This window comes from Bos indicus, chromosome 8 (assembly GCF_029378745.1).
Source record: "Bos indicus isolate NIAB-ARS_2022 breed Sahiwal x Tharparkar chromosome 8, NIAB-ARS_B.indTharparkar_mat_pri_1.0, whole genome shotgun sequence".
Taxonomy (NCBI): Eukaryota; Metazoa; Chordata; class Mammalia; order Artiodactyla; family Bovidae; genus Bos; species Bos indicus.
In genome coordinates, this window is record NC_091767.1 from 64,272,661 (window position 1) to 64,290,931 (window position 18,271).

At 41.1% G+C, this 18,271-nt stretch overlaps 1 long non-coding RNA gene across 2 annotated transcripts in view; it reads right to left on the reverse strand.

Moving 5' to 3' along the window:
* Positions 1 to 6,873: 6,873 nt before the first annotated feature.
* Positions 6,874 to 18,271, reverse strand: part of LOC139184578 (uncharacterized) — a 498,707-nt gene continuing 487,309 nt past the window's right edge. For both annotated transcript variants that reach the window (XR_011568117.1, XR_011568116.1), the window contains 2 exons: positions 13,779 to 14,097; positions 6,874 to 11,849 (listed from right to left, as the gene is read on the reverse strand). This is a non-coding gene — a long non-coding RNA (uncharacterized lncRNA). The remainder of the gene's footprint in view (positions 11,850 to 13,778; positions 14,098 to 18,271) is intronic.

Genomic DNA, 18,271 nt, shown 5'->3' on the forward strand with positions numbered 1-18,271 from the left:
AAGAGAAAATATAATGTACAAGGTGTGGGAAAAACAAAAGCATATTAAAATACTTTAACATGCTATCTTGACACTTTATATTAACTTTCATATTCACTTAATAATAAGCAACAATAAAGTAAAATATAAGATCTTTTGTACAGCTGTTTTGGAATGACAAAAAGGTGACAAAAATAGATGGCATTGTATGCCAGTAATACGGTGCCCAGAACAAGGAGGGTGACCTGCCAGTTTTCCATTGTTCTGTGGCCAGGTTTTGGTTTCACACACTGTAAGTGGGTCATTTATAAACCTGAGCATGTTTCAGTTCAGTTCAGTCACTCAGTCGTGTCCGACTCTTTGCGACCCCATGAATCGCAGCACGCCAGGCCTCCCTGTCCATCACCAACTCCCGGAGTTCACTCAGACTCACGTCCATCGAGTCGGTGATGCCATCCAGCCATCTCATCCTCTGTCGTCCCCTTCTCATCCTGCCCCCAATCCCTCCCAGCATCAGAGTCTTTTCCAATGAGTCAACTTTTCGCATGAGGTGGCTAAAGTACTGGAGTTTCAGCTTTAGCATCATTCCTTCCAAAGAAATCCCAGGGCTGATCTCCTTCAGAATGGACTGGTTGGATCTCCTTGTAGTCCAAGGGACTCTCAAGAGTCTTCTCCAACACCACAGTTCAAAAGCATCAATTCTTCGGTGCTCAGCCTTCACAGTCCAACTCTCACATCCATACATGACCACTGGAAAAACCATAGCCTTGACTAGACGGGCCTTTATTGGCAATGTCTTTTTTTCAAAAAATTCAAAAAAATGCTTTTGAATATGCTATCTAGGTTGGTCATAATTTTCCTTCCAAGGAGTAAGCATCTTTTAATTTCATGGCTGCAGTCACCATCTGCAGTGATTTTGGAGCCCCCCCCCAAAATAAAGTCTGACACTGTTTCCACTGTTTCCCCATCTCTTTCCCCTTCATGGGAAATAGATGGGACCAGATGCCATGAACTTCGTTTTCTGAATGTTGAGCTTTAAGCCAACTTTTTCACTCTCCACTTTCACTTTCATCAAGAGGCTTTTGAGTTCCTCTTCACTTTCTGCCATAAGGGTGGTGTCATCTGCATATCTGAAGTTATTAATATTTCTCCCAGCAATCTTGATTCCAGCTTGTGTTTCTTCCAGTCCAGCGTTTCTCATGATGTACTCTGCATATAAGTTAAATAAGCAGGGTGACAATATACAGCCTTGACGTACTCCTAGGTATGGATAAAGAGTGGAGGGGTACTATATTAACAGAACTATATTCTGTTGCTACAACAGAATGCTGTAGACTGGGTGGTTTAAACAACAGATACTTATTTCTCACAGTTCTGGAGGCTGGGAAGTCCGGGATCAAGATGCTGGTAGATCTGGTGTCTGCTAAGGACTGGCCTCCTGCTTCATAGACTGCAGTCTTCTCATTGTGTCCTTACATGGTGGAAGAGACAAGGCAGCTCTCTGGGGTCTTTTTATAAAGGCACTAATCCCATCATGAGATCATTCTCATGACCTGATCACTACTCAAAGGCCCCATCTCCACATACTATCACATTGGAGGTTAGGATTTCAAGATGTGAATTTGGGGGACACACTTAGTCCCTAACAGGTGCTGATACCACAACATATGGGAAATGGTGGAAGAGACTGTATGTTTTGCCCCCGGCCCAAAAATCCTAAAGAGAACTTGTCTATTGACTCTGAATATATAAGAGGTTTGTCCCTTTTTAATATTTTAAATTATCCTTGTACATGTGTTTTGGGTTATATTACCTTACATACATTTTTGTATAAGGAGGGATTGGTAAGATATTTCCAAAGACAACACAATTCAGTTCTTTACATTGATCAGATTGACCTATTTAACATACTTAAGTTAAAAATTTGTTTTTCATTTTCAAATAAAATTTCAGATAAAATAAAAACATTTTATTAAGGCAACTATATGTGTAGTGCTGAAGACTTGCTGCAAAAGAGATTACAAAAGCTTCTTTGCTTCTTTAAGTAATTTTATATACTAGCTATCTTCTGCTTAGTATAGCACAGAAAATATCTTCTTAAAATTTAATATATAGTACTGGAGACTATTCATTGTCCCTATTTGCTTCAATAAATTTTAGAAAATAAAATATCCACATTGAGTTTTTTGAAGAAGCTTCAAAGTAAATTAGGGTAAACAAAATAACAGTAAAATCTATTAAAATATGCACTTATGTGATAAAAGATAAACATTTTTCTATCTGAATCATGGAAAATAGGGATTATGGTTCTTTTATATGGAAAGAATTCTTTTATAGAAAAAAATATGGACTAGTTACTTGCATTTTTCTAGCTAGTGTCATCTCATGAAATTGAAATGAAGTGAAAGTCGCTCAGTCATGTCCAACACTTTGTGACCCCATGGACTGTAGCCTGCCAGGCTCTTCTGTCCATGGAATTCTCCAGGCCAGTATATTGGAGTGGGTAGCCGTTCCCTTCTCCAGGGGATCTTCCCAACCCAGGGATTGAACCCAGGTTTCCTACATTGCAGGCAGATTCTTTACTGTCTGAGCCACCAGGGAAGCCCAAAGATACTGGAGTGGGTAGGCTATCCCTTCTCCAGGGGAATCTTCCTGACCAGGGATCGAACCGGGATCTCCTGCATTGCAGTCCTTGAGGGCTTCCTTGGAAGTATAGCTGGTAAAGAATCCACCTGCAATGCAGGAGACCCTGATTTGATTCCTGGGTCGGGAAGATCCCCTGGAGAAGGGAATGGCTATCCATTCCAGTTGTTTTTTCTTGTGGGCTTCCCTGGTGGTTGAGATGGTAAAGAATATATCTGCAAAGTGGGAGACCCATGTTCAATCCTTGGGCTGGGAAGATCCCCTGGAGAAAGGAATGGCTACCCACTCCACTATTCTTGCCTGGAGAATTCCATGGACAGAGGAACCTGGCTGGCTATACATTCATGGGGTCGCAAAGAGTTGCCATTAACACTTTTACATATGCTACTTTGCAAGAAATTGATCAGATACAAATAAAATTCAAGGATCAAAGAATGGTAGGAGAGGGAACAAGTTCGGTGTACACTCAGCTGAGGTGATTAAAACTTAAATCATCTTTGGTTTCCCAGGCTTTGCACAAGAACATTAAGTAACTCTTCACTTAATAGCAGTTAAATAACATCTATCCTAATGCCTGATTACTTAGAGCAAACTTTCTGGTCAGTACATTTGCAGGTGTCTCAAAAATACTTGTAACATTCTTATTGCAAAATTCTCATGCTAGAGAGACATAAGAGACACAGTGCCTTTATGGGGTCATCAGTTCAGGTGTTCCACTTCCATGCTTTCTGTCCTATCCCATCCCATCCCACTTCCCTCCACGCTGTTACATTCCTTCCATTCAGGTTCTCTGATTCCAGGCTTTCTATTGTGTACATTAACGTTTCAGCATGGGGTGGCCCCTTTAATAAAAAAAATTATGGGGCAAGGTTGGGTATTGGTTGTGTCCATTGTTTTTGAGACTGTTTCATCATGAATGCCTCTACTGGGAAACTGTTACATGGCTTCTCAAACTTCAGCCTGTTTTATCTATTTCATCTCAGGTAAGAAGCAGAGTCCTATTTAAAGAAGAGAAATTTTTTTCTTGTCAAAGCTCATTCACTCACACAGCCACATGTTTTAAAGCCTAATTAGTCTCATCTTTTTAGAGCTTAACACAACACTGAGATCTGAAAGGCCCCTAGATGCCTTATAGCAGAGGCTTGGGAAAGAGGCTTTAGAATGATTTTTATTCATTCATTTATTCATCCATACATTATTTTACAGTGTTTTTTGTGTTTTGAACATTGCTAGATGCAGGAGAAAACAACAGTATGGAGATCCTTTGCCTCGTCCCAATTCCTCAGGTGCAGATCATTTCCTTCCCCCTTTATTTTATTTTATTTTTTCTGGTTTTGAGCTCATTTGTAGTTTCTCCTAATTATCAGCTTGTAAGAAGTGAGTGGAGGCCCAGATTCCAATTCTGTACAAGGCACATACATTGGGTGAGACTAGCCATATGCCTCAATTGGCACATATTTCTTTTGTCAAGAAAGGATTTGTTACGTCTTTCATAGAGATTTAAAAAAAAAAATAGATGCAGTTTTTATTCTATTCTACGATAGAGATATCACTAAAGTTCATTAAGGAAAATTAACATAGGGCAGTTGACACTGAATTTGGATATGGTGTTGCCATATGAAATAAGTCTTCAGGATATACTAAAAATGGTTGTTTATATGAAATTTAATTGGCCATTATTTATTTATTTATTTTCTAAATTTGGCAATCTTATTTAGGCATCAAAAATTTTATAAAGTGGGTCAGGTCTGTAGTTGTTTTCTTTCAGTAGAATCCAATCCAAACTCTGCCAACAAGAATGGCATATAAAAGAGGCCTGGAGATCTTTTATGATCTAAGAGAATTCTATCTTGACCTTACCCTAAAGTCACCAAGATTATGTCAAGATTGCCTGACTCCTACAAGAGTCCTCAAATGGAGAGTCACATAGGCATTAGAAAGGATGCAAAATGTTCAAGTATCAGGGGCCTTCCAGGGGCCTTTCTATATTTGAGGCTAGAATGAAATTCATAAACATACACCTGCTCTGTAGAGGGCACAGTGGGGCTTCAGGTGAATCTCTGGGTTCACGTCACAAACACTCCTTTACATACTGTTTATCCCAAAGACTAGAACAGTTCCAAAAGAGCTTCTCTGATTTGCCAAGAAAGATCTATTTTAAAATTCCTTATTAAAAAAAACTCCTATTTAAATATCATGGCAATGATCCCCCAGGCAAGGTGTAGTATTATAAAGAAAATTGTAAGATAAAAAGAGTTAGGAAGGGACTCTGAGGGAAAATTCTCTTCCCAGCAGAGACTTTCTGAACTCACGTACCCAATTAACTCCAAAGAGATTTACTGCTCAGTATTTTTAAGTTACTTGTACATGAATATTTTACAGTGATTTTAAAGAACAGATGTTCTCATATTTTTCCCTCTTGCAAATTTTGCAAATAATCTTTGAAAATGTCTGCAATATTCCAAAGTGCTTAACCTTTGCTCTGAGGTAATTACAGGTAAACATCTTGTTACCCACCATGTGAGATTTTCAAGGATGTTCCTAAGTCATCTATGAGTCGTGTTTGAAAATTTCTAGCACCTGGAAGAGTCTCCCAAAGAACGGGGTGAGGATTCACTCAACACAAATGCCCAGTAATGTCACTGACAATAGTTGATACTTCTTTCAAACCCCCTGAGGATCCAGCTTCACCCCAGAAATAAAAGGCAGATGGTTGAAATCAGTCATAGATGAAAAAGCAGAAGAAACTGGGGATGACTATGTTGAAAAAGAGTGATGGAAAGATGACAGGGGAGCTTTCATTTGAACTCTGAGATGCTGTTGAGAGGAAGGCCAGAGCCAGCATGTCCAGGAGGAACCGAAGGAAGGTAGACTCTAGTCCATGCCAGAGGCCCATCCAAGGATGAGCGCGCCCACTCCTCTGATGAAAACAGCGAGGGGACTAAGATACCAGCAGGGGAAGTGGTCCACCTGAAGCCTGCCTTCTCAACTCTGTGCTTCTGTGGTTCACAGAAATTCACAACAGTAAAGCCAGAATGCATTGTTTCAGACCCCAGACATTGAGGATTCCTATTTGAATGTGAGTCTCAGCTCTTGCTGAGTGACCTTGGCTAAGTTGCTGAAGCTTCTCTATCTATGGCAAAGCATTGTGGTGCGGATTGAAGAACTTATGACTAATACCTGGCATCTACCAGGCACTCTGTAAGTACCTACTTAAAATCCCTTCAACCTACTAAATAAAACTATTTTACTTGGGTTGGTTTGGGCTTTGTTTTTCCGAGGTCTGGACCTTCTCTGATGAACTCATAAATACATCTGTGGAAGAAAACAGTGGAATGTTCACATAGTTTAGTGAGGTTGAAGAAGTAGGCAGCCTGAACCCTGGTGAGTTGCTGGGAAGATGGCTGCAGATTTCACAGTGGGGAGATGCTGGAACCAGCTTTGGCATTGCTCCTCTAGGGGTATGGGGCATTGGAAGGTACATGAAAGAGAACTGGGTACTGAAAATCGACCTCGTTCTCAAGGTCTGTTTTGGCCGGCAAGACTTCTCTGCATGAAAGAGTAGCAGCACTAGACCAGGATGCATTGACGGTGGGGGACACTGGACAGATGGTGGGGGGCACTGGATAGATGGGAGGACACTGGATACATGATGGGGGCTCTGAATGGATGGCTAGTTCCAGGGTCCGAGGAAGAGAGCCATAGGAGGTCTTCCCTACCCAACAAGAGTTTCAAAATGTGTAATCTCTTGGAGTTTTCATACAGTTTAGGGAAGGGGAGGGAGCTATTAGGATAAGATACTGGATCCCTTGCTTTTGTGGATGGGACCATGCAACAGTTTTCCCTTAATCTGCAGAATAAATAAATGTGCCTTCCCTGCATCCCTGGAGTGTGCAGTGTCTCTGCTTTTCCCTGACACTTGCCGGCACCGGCGTTCACAGCCTTCTGCACTTTCAGAGCTGCAGCTCTCTCAGAGCGCTCCCTCTTCTCCTTACTCCATGCAGACTGTGGGGATCTGTACTGGGGCTGCATTCATGTACTGTTTTCACTTTTTTCAATACTAGAGGGAGTTATGAAAACATCAGGGACAAAATAGTTTTTTTCTTATAATACTAGCTTTTTGTCTTTACATGGTTCAATGTGTGGCAAAAACCACCACAATATTATAAAGTAATTAGCTGCCAATTAAAATAAATAAATTAATTTTTTTAAAAGAGAAAACATCAGGGAGAAAATATTTTTTTTCTCATGATACTAACTTTTTGTCTTTACACAGTTCAAAAAAAGAAACTGAGTTGAGCACATTGCCTGTTTAGGCTTCAGTTGTCGGCTGGTTCAAAAACCTTAAGATCTTTGATATAGTTGGAAAGTACTATTTAATCATATTTATAGTTGCAGTGGCAAAAATGAAGCTGGCATGATATGTTTGGATATTGCGACTTGTGTAGGGGAACTTTTGTATCAATGACTGACATTGGGAAGCAGTGTGTTGGCCTGGGAGAGAAATAGGCTTTAATCTCTTACCCAAAAGGGCTTCAGGAGAGATTGATCTCTAACCTCAAATTGCTTAAAGGTTCGGACTCAGGGTAGCTTCCTGTAAGACTTACTCAAAGGCACATGTGAAGACATTTTTGATTTAATGAATAATAATTAATGGTGTAATCACCCTTTTAAAAAAAAATATGGTTCCTTCCATTCTTTACCAGAATCCTCAATATGTGTATGTATAAGATGGAGGTAATCGTTGGCAGGATTATTGGGAGGACTGGATGGCTCCTCTTACAATTGCTGTGAGTAGGAGGTCTTGGTGAATGGCAGCCTTAGCAGAAGTTATTGCCCCTGTACCCAGGCTCTCACATCTGCAGCTCTGTTCACACCACTGAGAGGCCATGGCTTTATCCTCTCTCCTTTATTCTGGATCTTGGAAGTGTCTTTTTTGAGGAGCCAGGTTTCCCAGCTGTGAACACAGTGAATCCAGGGGGAATTTACTATCCAGAGATCCATTTTTTGGGAACTCTATTTGCATGATTTTCCATATTTAATGACATCCCACCAGCAGGATAAACATACATGCAAGGTTGACTCATCTTTTCTTTCTCCTTGGATCAGGGACCCAAGAAAACAGGTGCAGGAAGCAGGTGGGAACTCTGGTGAGCAGGATGCTGCTATGCCATGCTTATATTGCTTAACAGCCCCACAGGGATGTGGGTGGAAGAAATGAGGGGCCCTTCAGGTAACGAGGGGCTCGTCTCTAATATGCAGCAGGTCTACAGAGAAGGGGAGTGGTGTGGAGTGCCTAAAAGCAGTTCTCCCAGAAGCCCTTTCAATCAAGACCAGAATGAGGCAGTTTCCATGGCAGTGACTGAGAGTTGTGAGTGGAGCCACGTCACTGGTGGTTTGTGTGGAGAGTTAGGATGCACGGACAATGAGGGAACCAATCTTTAGAGATTTAGGGCACACGGTTTGGCCGTGAAGGGAGAGAACTAATTGTGTCTCTGACAAGTGCAGTTTGCTCTTCTGGCTAGAGGAGTAGAGAGGCTCAAAGAATATCTCTTTGAGCTTTTTTAGAGAATAGGAGCGTTTCCAGATCGGATGAGAGAAATGACAGAAAAGGAAATAAAGAATGAAAAGGCTTCCAAAAGAAAAAAAACAACAACATAAATCAAAGTTTCAGTTCAGTTCAGTTCAGTTGCTCAGTCGTGTCCGACTCTTTGCGACCCCATGAATCGCAGCACGCCAGGCCTCCCTGTCCATCACCAACTCCCGGAGTTCACTCAGACTCCATCGATGTCAGTGATGCCATCCAGCCATCTCACCCTCTGTCGTCCCTTTCTCATCCTGCCCCCAATCCCTCCCAGCATCAGAGTCTTTGCCAGTGAGTCAGCTCTTCACGTGAGGTGACCAAAGTACTGGAGTTTCAGCTTTAGCATCATTCCTTCCAAAGAAATCCCAGGGCTGATCTCCTTCAGGAATGGACTGGTTGGATCTCCTTGCAGTCCAAGGCACTCTCAAGAGTCTTCTCCAACACCACAATTCAAAAGCATCAATTCTTCGGCACTCAGCCTTCTTCACAGTCCAACTCTCACATCCATACATGACCACAGGAAAAACCATAGCCTTGACTAGACGGACCTTTGTTGGCAAAGTAATGTCTCTGCTTTTGAATATGCTATCTAGGTTGGTCATAAATTTCCTTCCAAGGAGTCTTTTAATTTCATGGCTTCAGTCACCATCTGCAGTGATTTTGGAGCCCCCCCCAAAATAAAGTCTGACACTGTTTCCACTGTTTCTCCATCTATTTCCCATGAAGTGATGGGACCAGATGCCATGATCTTCGTTTTCTGAATGTTGAGCTTTAAGCCAACTTTTTCACTCTCCTCTTTCACTTTCATCAAGAGGCTTTTTAGTTCCTCTTCACTTTCTGCCATAAGGGTAGTGTCATCTGCTTAGGGAGAGGCAAATGGATGAATGTGGCATGTCAAAAATGTATGTACATGCACCGCCACCTTATTCCATAGTGTGCTTTGAAGCAATTTGCAGAAGTACACACAATACAAAAAGGATAAAAAATAAGTGAAGGGTTTGGGTTTTAAAAGGCAATTAGGACTCTGAGTGAAGACTGTAGCACAAGGTTCTCGCTCTTCTTACAAACCCACCAAAAACAACAGATTTTTTAAAAAGGGGGTGGGGGGAAAGCCCTTCATCTTCAATGAAAGAGGAAAAGGCCACAAACTATGAAGCATACCTACCAAATACTGTGAAATCTGGAGGAAAGTAAGAGAGGCACAGAGACTGCCTCAGGGCTTGAGCAAGAGAGAAATTTCCTAAATATGAGAATTCCTGCCCCAAAAGGAGCCTTTGGTGAGAATGACCTGGTCCAGGGCTGCATGGGTCACAGATGAACAGGAGTGACCCTGGAGAGGAACAGTGCATCCCTGGAGATGACTGGGAAGTTGGTGCTGAAGGCAAATCATATGGGTCTACCATTTCTACAACCTGAGGCCAACTGCTGGTCAAGCCCAAGGTGGGATGGGTGGAAGGAGGCTGAGGAGGCAGCCTTTGCTATTTGCCAGAGAGCCTGTGATTTAAAAGGCTTTGCTGTGAACAGTGTTGGCTAAAAATATGAAGGAAAATAAGCATCTGCGTGCAAGGGAAATAGTGAATTTGATGAAAGGGACATTGTAACAAGAAAGCTGAACCAAAGTTTCATGCCCCCCATCTCCTCCGCAGCTAACCTCTCCTGCCTTGCCCCCAAATAAAACTTCAGTAAAGAGCTAATCTCATTAAAAGCCAGTAAGGAATACAAAAGAATCCACATAAGACTTAGGTATAGAACCTACAAAGAAAGGAAGCATATGATTTATAAAAGACGCAAAAGCCTAAGAGACATCTTGATTATGCTTGAAATATCAAAGAGACTTCACTCTGGTGTGTCTGGTGATGAAAAATTAAAGCATTATTTCTGTTGTGGAAAAAAAAATAGACTTGTTCATGGACTTGAGTTAGCAAGTAAATATTTTCTTGGCAGTGCACAACATCAGTGCAAAATGCCTATTAGGCACTGACTGTAATTATAGCATTCAATTAACATTCTTAAATGATTATCATTTCTGGCCTAGTGGTGGTTGAGACTTGGGAGATATGAGCTCTGCCTGATGTCTTTGCCTGGAAACCACTATCTGATATTTGTATTTGGAGATTTGATGTGGACACACTAGTGTAGAGCGTGGAGGGGATGTGTAAGTCATGGCAAGTTTACATCACAACTCATTGTGGCTTGCTGTCCATCTTTTCAGTGAAACTAATTTACTAAGGTTAAAAAGAGAAGTCCAGGGGTCTCCAGGCACCACCAGTCATAGGTGGCCCAGTGGCTGGGACTCTGCACTCCCAATGCAGGGGGCCCAGGTTCCGTTCTTGGTCAGGGAACTAGATCCTGCATGCTGCAACTAAGAGTTTGCAGGCCACAGCAAAGATCCCACATGCCACAATGAGGATCCAAGGTCTCCCTTGCTGCAGCTAAGACTTGGAGCAGCGAAATAGGGAAATATTTTCTAAGAATAAATTTTCACTTTATAGCATTGACACTCACTGACAAACATGTTGCTTAGGTCCACAGAGTTGCAAACCGGTGTTTTTCTATGTGTTTGTCATATAGAACATGTCAACAAATATTTATAAATAAAGAAGTCCAGTTTCTGATATAATAGGCACTTTTCATATTAGTTTACTTGACTTATTTCTGGAATATGTGGGGTTTGAACCATTTTTCTCCAGAGGATTAGAAAGCTAGTGTAGAAGGAAGTGTCTATGTAGATTACACTTTAAACCTTTCTTGAACACAGTAGGACAGTGATTTATTAAGTGCAATTTGTAATTATTTCTCAAGTTTACAACCACGTTACGGAATGCTTGCTCCTTGGAAGAAAATAATCGACAAATCTAGACAGCATGTTAAAAAGCAGAGACATTACTTTGCCTACAAAGGTCTGTATAGTAAAAGGAATGGTTTTTCCAGTGCTCATGTATGGATGTGAGAGATGGATAATAAAAAAGGTTGAATGCCAAAGAATTGGGGCCTTCGAACTGTGGTGTGAAGACTCTTGAGACAGCAAGGAGATCAAACCAATCAAACCTAAGGGAAATCAACCCTGAATATTCATTGGAAGGACTGATGGTGAAGCTGAAGCTCCAATAATTTGGCCACCTGATGGGAAGAGCCAACTCATTGGAAAAGACCCTGATGCTGGGAGAGATTGAAGGCAGGAGGAGAAGGGGATGACAGAGGATGAGATGGTTGGATGGGATCACCAACTCAATGGACATGAATTTGAGCAAGCTCCAGGAGATGGTGAAGGACAGGGAAGTCTGGCATGCTGCAGTCCATGGGGTCCCAGAGTTGAACACGACTGAGCGACTGAACACAACATGGAAAAGGTGTCATCACTCCCATTTTACAGATGAGAAAACTGACTCAGGTTGTCATTGGTTCAAAATCAGATGGTACCTGGAGGAGCTGACTTTCAAATTCAGTGATGACAGAATGAGCCAATTAGCACTGAAAGGGTCATAGTACTGAGCATTCCTCCATTAGAAATGTTTCCAGAGGGACTTACCTGGCAGTCCAGTGGTTAAGACTCTAAGTTTCTGCTGTAGGGGGCATGGAATTCATCCCTGATTGGGAGAGGAAGATCCCACATGCTGTATGGTGTGCCTCCCCCCGCCACAACCTCCAAAAATAAAGAAATAGAAAAATTATTTCAGAAAAGAAAAATGTTTCTTAGAAGAAATCTACCTATTTAAAAGCTTCAGTAGGATGCAAGAAAGACACATGAATACATGTTTTATACCACTCTCGTGCAAAATATCATTAAAAGGACCAAAGGAATACAATTAGGAGGGAGAAAATACATACACAGGAAATAGGGAGCAGTTCTTTCTACTTTCTAGAAAGGACAAATGCTTCAGGCAGGATGCACTGGGGACATATATGCATTGGACCAAGCAGGCCAGTGGGGCTGCTCAAGAACCCTGGTCACATTCCGTTACCGTCTCCTGGCTCCATGTGGGGTTGGAGGTGAGGATGGGCCATGGAACTTCCAGAAGTATATCAGAGCAAGAAGTCTACCCAGGTGCACCTGCCTGCCTCATCAACCGGCATGGTGACCGGCAAGGACACTGTTTCACTAGCTTCTAATGCAGGCTGTTCCTGGCACCAAGAAGGGACAGAAGTCAGGGCTTGAATCTCCTCTGGATTCAGCCCATTGATGGCCCAGAGGCCAACTGTTTACTCAACTGGTGCAAAAGAGTCCAAAGACTTGCCTTCTATGAGTCTCAGTCTTCTGTGGGTGCAGAATAAACTGAGCTCTGACAACTCTCAGGGAAGCCCCCAAGGGCAGGGAGTGCCCAGCGGAAGGAGTGATTCTGTGTGCAAGGGGATGGGGCCTCCTTGGAAAAGGTGAGAGGCTCTAAGTTTGACACAGTAACTGTGAATCTGAGGAGCCAGAAGTGCTGAGTGAATGGGAGTATCTGAAGAAGACACAAGTGGATGGGACAAGGGGAGCAAGTACTTGGGAAAATGGGAGAGGCAGGGCAATCCCAGCTCCCCCACACCCCAAGGGGCACACTTCCAGGCCTATGAGGAAAGTTTGCTGAGAGGCGCGTGAGCAGGAGAGTGGGTGGAGCAGTGTTCTCCCATGCTTTGGAAGGCTCTGCGATATTCCTGTATCCTCTGGCAGAAGTCATCGTGGACATTCAGGGAAGAAGTAGAGATTGCAGCTTTTTATGACAGAAGGAAACTTCTACCAGGATCGGGATCATATAGCCTTGTACTGTGTCTTAAGTGGTGGATTATGCTACATCCCAGGGTCTCAACAAACAGGAGCAAGAAGCAAAACAGTCCTGCTAGTACTCACTGAGCATCAGTTTCCCCAGCTCTAAATGGTGAGGGGTAACATATATTCTCCAGCATGTGGTAGCTGTGTAACCGAGCCTGGCATGTACAATATAAACTCAGCTAATATAAACAGACTCATTATTGTTTTGAGCTATTCAATTTCCAAATCCAATCCTTCTTCCTCTATTCAACAATGACCTCTTCTGGGAAAGCAAACAAGCAGAGAAACAAACAAATGGGATTTCTTTTGTTTAAGATTTGCCAGTTTCCTTCTTCCCTACATCTTCGGGCATGCTTTCTCACGCCATCTCATTTCATGGTTTTGTACATGTTGTTCCTTCTGTCTGAAACACCTTTCCTTGTCATCACCTTGTCATCACTGACTTATCCTTCAACCCTCAGCTCAGTGTCACTTCTGCCGTGCCTCTGATCTGCACGTCCCTCAATGATTCACCCTCTCATGGTGTACCTTCACCCCAGATCACAACCGTCTGGACATGGGTTTCCTTCACTAGACTGTGAGCCCCAGAGGATGGTGGCTCCTGTGTTTACTTTCCTTTTTACCTAGCATCAATATAGAAAACCTGAGCAAAAGTTTATTGAAAATTTGTCTTGAAGAAGAATCCATGAAATATTGGAGGAAAACACATTTTTAACCAATCTTGACATTGCATCACTGTGCACTAAAAAAAAAAAAAAAAGAAAAGAAATTATTCTGAAATTAGATAAACTCTCATGATTCTTTCATTTAAGTGATTTTTACCCCATGGACTCCTTTCCTGGGCACTGGTCCGGCTCTAGGATGCAAAGGTGAGTGACAGAGTGTAGGCACTCATACCAAATGAGTGTGATGTCCGGGCTCCACATGAGGTATTCAGAGGGAGGAGACATGGATCTTTCACCCACAGTGGGGCGCAAGGATAGTCTTCCGTTACGTGAGGCTTTAGCTGTCTTCTGATTCTATAAGTTCAGCCTTTTAAGAGTCCACATGTAAGTGAGATCCTACAGCTGTCCTCTGATGCTGTGTTCTAGAGGTGGTCCAGTGACTGGATGGGGGAGTTCAGAGCTGTTGGATCTGGGCCCTGCAATAGATATAGAAATAGATGGAGAGAGAGCAGCAGCAGTCCAGGGGTCAGGAGACCCAAGTTCTTTAGTGAGCCTTGGTATCAAAAGTTGTGTAACTTTGGACAACCTGCTCCCTCTCCTTTGAGACAAGTTTCAAACTTTTGTAAATTTCTGCTTATACAAAAAAGGGGTGGATGAGACAATCTTAAGGTTCCTTTTAGGAAGCCTGGGTCTATGCCAGCTTGAAGTAGGCCCTGAGATCCATTGGTAGGAGCACTTTGATTGGGAAGAAACCCCATGGCCTACAAATTGGCTCTTCCCTGTTCCCAGCTGTGTGACTGGCATCTCACCAATATGGTCACAGCGTCTGATTTAAAGCACCTGTGTACTGCCTCTGAGCAGTCCAGACCCTTACTGCAGACTGATTAAAGCCATCCTAACGTCTAAATGAAAGTTCATGAACTAGACCAACCAACTGGCCTCAGAAAGGAAGGGGAGGAAATCTAAGCACAGGGAAGTGAGTCTGTTTATTTGTTTCTTAATTCTAATTAGAAAAAGGAAAAGAGTGTCAGGAGTCTTTAGTGATTCACATCTTAATAGCCTGGTTATAATTTATTAATCCCTTTCATCAAATTTTCAGTATCCCTTTCCCCAGGAGTCTGACTGACTCAAATGTATTTATTGTTTCTAGGTGGGATGTCATTAAATATTTGGCATCTCCTAAAGCGGCTTGGGAAACTGGATTATATACCATGTGAAGGCAAATTATTTCTGGAGGGAAAAGCATGAATAGATAAAACATTAGACAAAATGAATGATACATGCAGATACATTATTCTTTATAATAATCATAATGACCTCATATTTATCTCTAATAATGACAATGCAGTCTGCTATTTTACTTTTTCCTTTTCCCTACTGGCCTCTCTTCCCTTTCACTTAATGGACATCCAATGGTTTTCCTTCAAATGGAATATCAACATGAAAAATTATATATTAATATATTATATGTAGTGTGATGATTACCACAATAAAGTTAACACATCCATCACCTCAGATAGTTTCTTTTCTTTTTTTTTGTGGTGAGAAGATTTAAGACCTACTCAGAAAATTTCAAGTTTGCAAAATATGGTATTGTTACTTACAGTCACCATACTGTACATTAGATCCTCAGAACTTATTTATAATTCAAAGTTTGTTCCCTGTGACAAGGGTCTCTCCATTTTCCCCATCCTCCCAGTCCTGGCAACAACCTTTCTACTCTGATTCTAGGAGTTCAACTTTTATTTAAGATTCCACATATAAGTGAGATCGTATAGCATTTGTTGTTCTTTGTCTGACTTATTTCACTTAGCATAATACCCTCAAGGTTCATCCATGTTGTTGCAAATAGGATTTCTTTCCTTTTTTAAAAAAGCCTGGATTATATTCCATTGTATATACATACAGACAATTTTACTTCTTCCTGTTCAACTTGGATATTTTTACTTCTTTTTCTTGCCTAACTGCTCTGGCTAGGGCTTTCAGTAGCAGGTTGAATAGAAGTGGTGAGATCTTGGATAAAACACTTGTTTAGTTCCTGATCTTAAAGAAAACACTTTCAGCTTTTCACTGCTGAATATGATGTTAACCAGTGGCTTGTCATATATAGCTTTTATCATGTTGAATATGTTACTTCTATACTTAATTTGTTGAAAGTTTTTATCATGAAAGAATGTTGAATTCTGTCAAATGCTTTTTCTGCATCTTTTGAGATGATCATATGATTTTACCATTCATTTTTGTTAATGTGATGTGTCATACATATGGCTTTGTGTATGTTGAACTGTTTTTATATCCTAGGGATAAATTTCATTTGATCGTGGTTCTTTTAATGTGTTGTTGAATTCAGTTTTGCTAGAGTTTGGTTGAGAATTTTTATATCATGTTCATCAGTTTACTAGTTTGTAATTTTCTTTTCTTTTAGAGTCTTTATCTGGCTTTGGTATCAGAATGATACTAGCCTCATAAAATGAGCTTGGAAGTGTACCCTCCTCTTCAAGTTTGGAAGAGTTTGAGGAAGATTGGCATTAATTCTTCTTTAAATGTTTGATATAATTCACCAGTGAGGCTGTCTGGTTTCTACCGGGAGGTTGAGAGGTTTCTGATTACTAATTCAATCCCTTTACTTGCTATTGTTCAGATTTTCTATTTCTTCATAATTCAATCTTTGTAGGTTGCACATTTCTAGGAATTTAAACATTTCTTCTAGATTATCTGATTTGTTGCTGTATAATTGTTTATAGCAATCTCTTACGATCCTTCTGACACCTGTGGTGTCAGTTGTAATGTCTTCTTTTTATCATTTTATTTATTTGGATGACCCCTATTTTTCTTAGTTTAGCTAAAGGTTTGGTAATTTTAGTTGTCTTTCAAAAACAAACAATTTCATGGATCTTTTCTACTGTTTTTCTATTGTCCATTTCACTTATTTCTGCTCAAGTCTTTTATTATTTCCTTCCTTCTATTAACTTTAGGCTTAATTTGGTCTTCTTTTTCTACTTTCTTGAAATGTTATGTTATTTATTTGAGATTATTCTTTTTTTCTTAACATAGGTGTTTATAGCTATGAATTTTCCTTTTAGAAGTGTGTTTGCTGCATCCCATAAATATTGGTATGCTGTATTTCCATTGTTTGTCTCAAGATATTTTTGATTTCTGTTTGATTTCTTCCTTAACCCATTGGTTGTTTAGCAGTATGTGTTTAATTCCCATGTATTGCAAAATTTCCAAGTTTCCACCTGTTATGGATTCATACCATTGTGACTGAAAAAGATATATGATGTGAAATCAGCCTTCTTGAAGTTGTAACCACTTATTCTGTAGCCTAACATGTAGTCTTTTCTGGAGAATGTTCAGTGTGGCCTGTGACTAGTCTATGTTGTTGATCAGTTGCCCAGGCATGTCCAGCTCTGTGCGACTCCCTTCACTGCAGCATGCCAGGCTTCCCGTCCTTCACTGTCTCCCAGAGCTTGATCGAACTCATATCCATTGAGTCAGTGATCCCATCCAACCATCTTGTTCTCTGTCATCCCCTTCTCCTCCTGCCTTCAATCCTTCCCAGCATCAGGGTCTATTCCAATGAGTTGGCTTTTTGCATCAAGTGGCCAAAGTATTGGAGCTTCTGCCTCAGCATCAGTCCCTCCGATGAATATTCAGGATTGATTTCCTTTAGGATTGGTCTATAGTGTTGTATAAATCTGCTGCTTTCTTATTAGTTTTACCCCTTGTTGTTAGTGGGATAATAAAGTCTCCTACTATCACTGTATTGTTATTTCTCCTTTCAGTTCTTTTAATATTGCTTCATATATTTAGGTGCTCTGAATGTTGGGTGACAAATATTTTAAATTGTTATATCCTCTCCATGAATTGGCCCTTTTTTATTATATAATTGATCCTTAAAATATGCAAGTGTTAGGGGCACTAACCTTTTGTAGCGATGAAAGTCTGCATATAACTTTATAGGCAGCCCTCCATATTTGCAGTTCTGCATCCACTGGATTTAACCAACTGTGGATCGTGTAGGTGGATCGTGTAGTACTGTAGGGCATTTGGTGAAAGAAATTCACATATTAGTGGACTCATTCAATCCAAATCCACATTGTTCAAAGGTCAACTGTATAATGACTTTTTAAAAATCTCATAACGGTTTTAAAAAAGAATTTTTATCTATGTCTTTATTTTTGGCTGTGCTGGGTCTCTGTTGCTGTGTGGGCTTTATTTTGATTGCAGGGAAGCCAGGGCTATCTGTAGTTGCTGTGCTCAGGCCTCTCATTGCAGTGGCTTCTCTTGTGGAGCACAGGATCAAGTGGGCTTCAGCAGTTTTGACGCATGGGCTCAGGAGTTACGGTTCCCAGGCTCTAGAGCACAGGCTCAGAAGTTGTGGTGCACGGGCTTAGTTGCCTCGCAGCATGTGGGATCTTCCCAGATCAGGGATTAAACTTCTGTCTCCTACACTGGCTGGTGGATTCTTTACCACTGAGCCACAGGGAAGCCCCATCATGACCATTTTTAACTATTTTGACTATTCTATATCAGACTATTTTGTCTGATATAAGTATATCTACTTTTGACCTCTTTTGGTAGACACTTGCTTGGAGTATCTTTTCTATCCCTTCACTTTCAGCCTGTATGTGTCCTTAAAGCTACAGT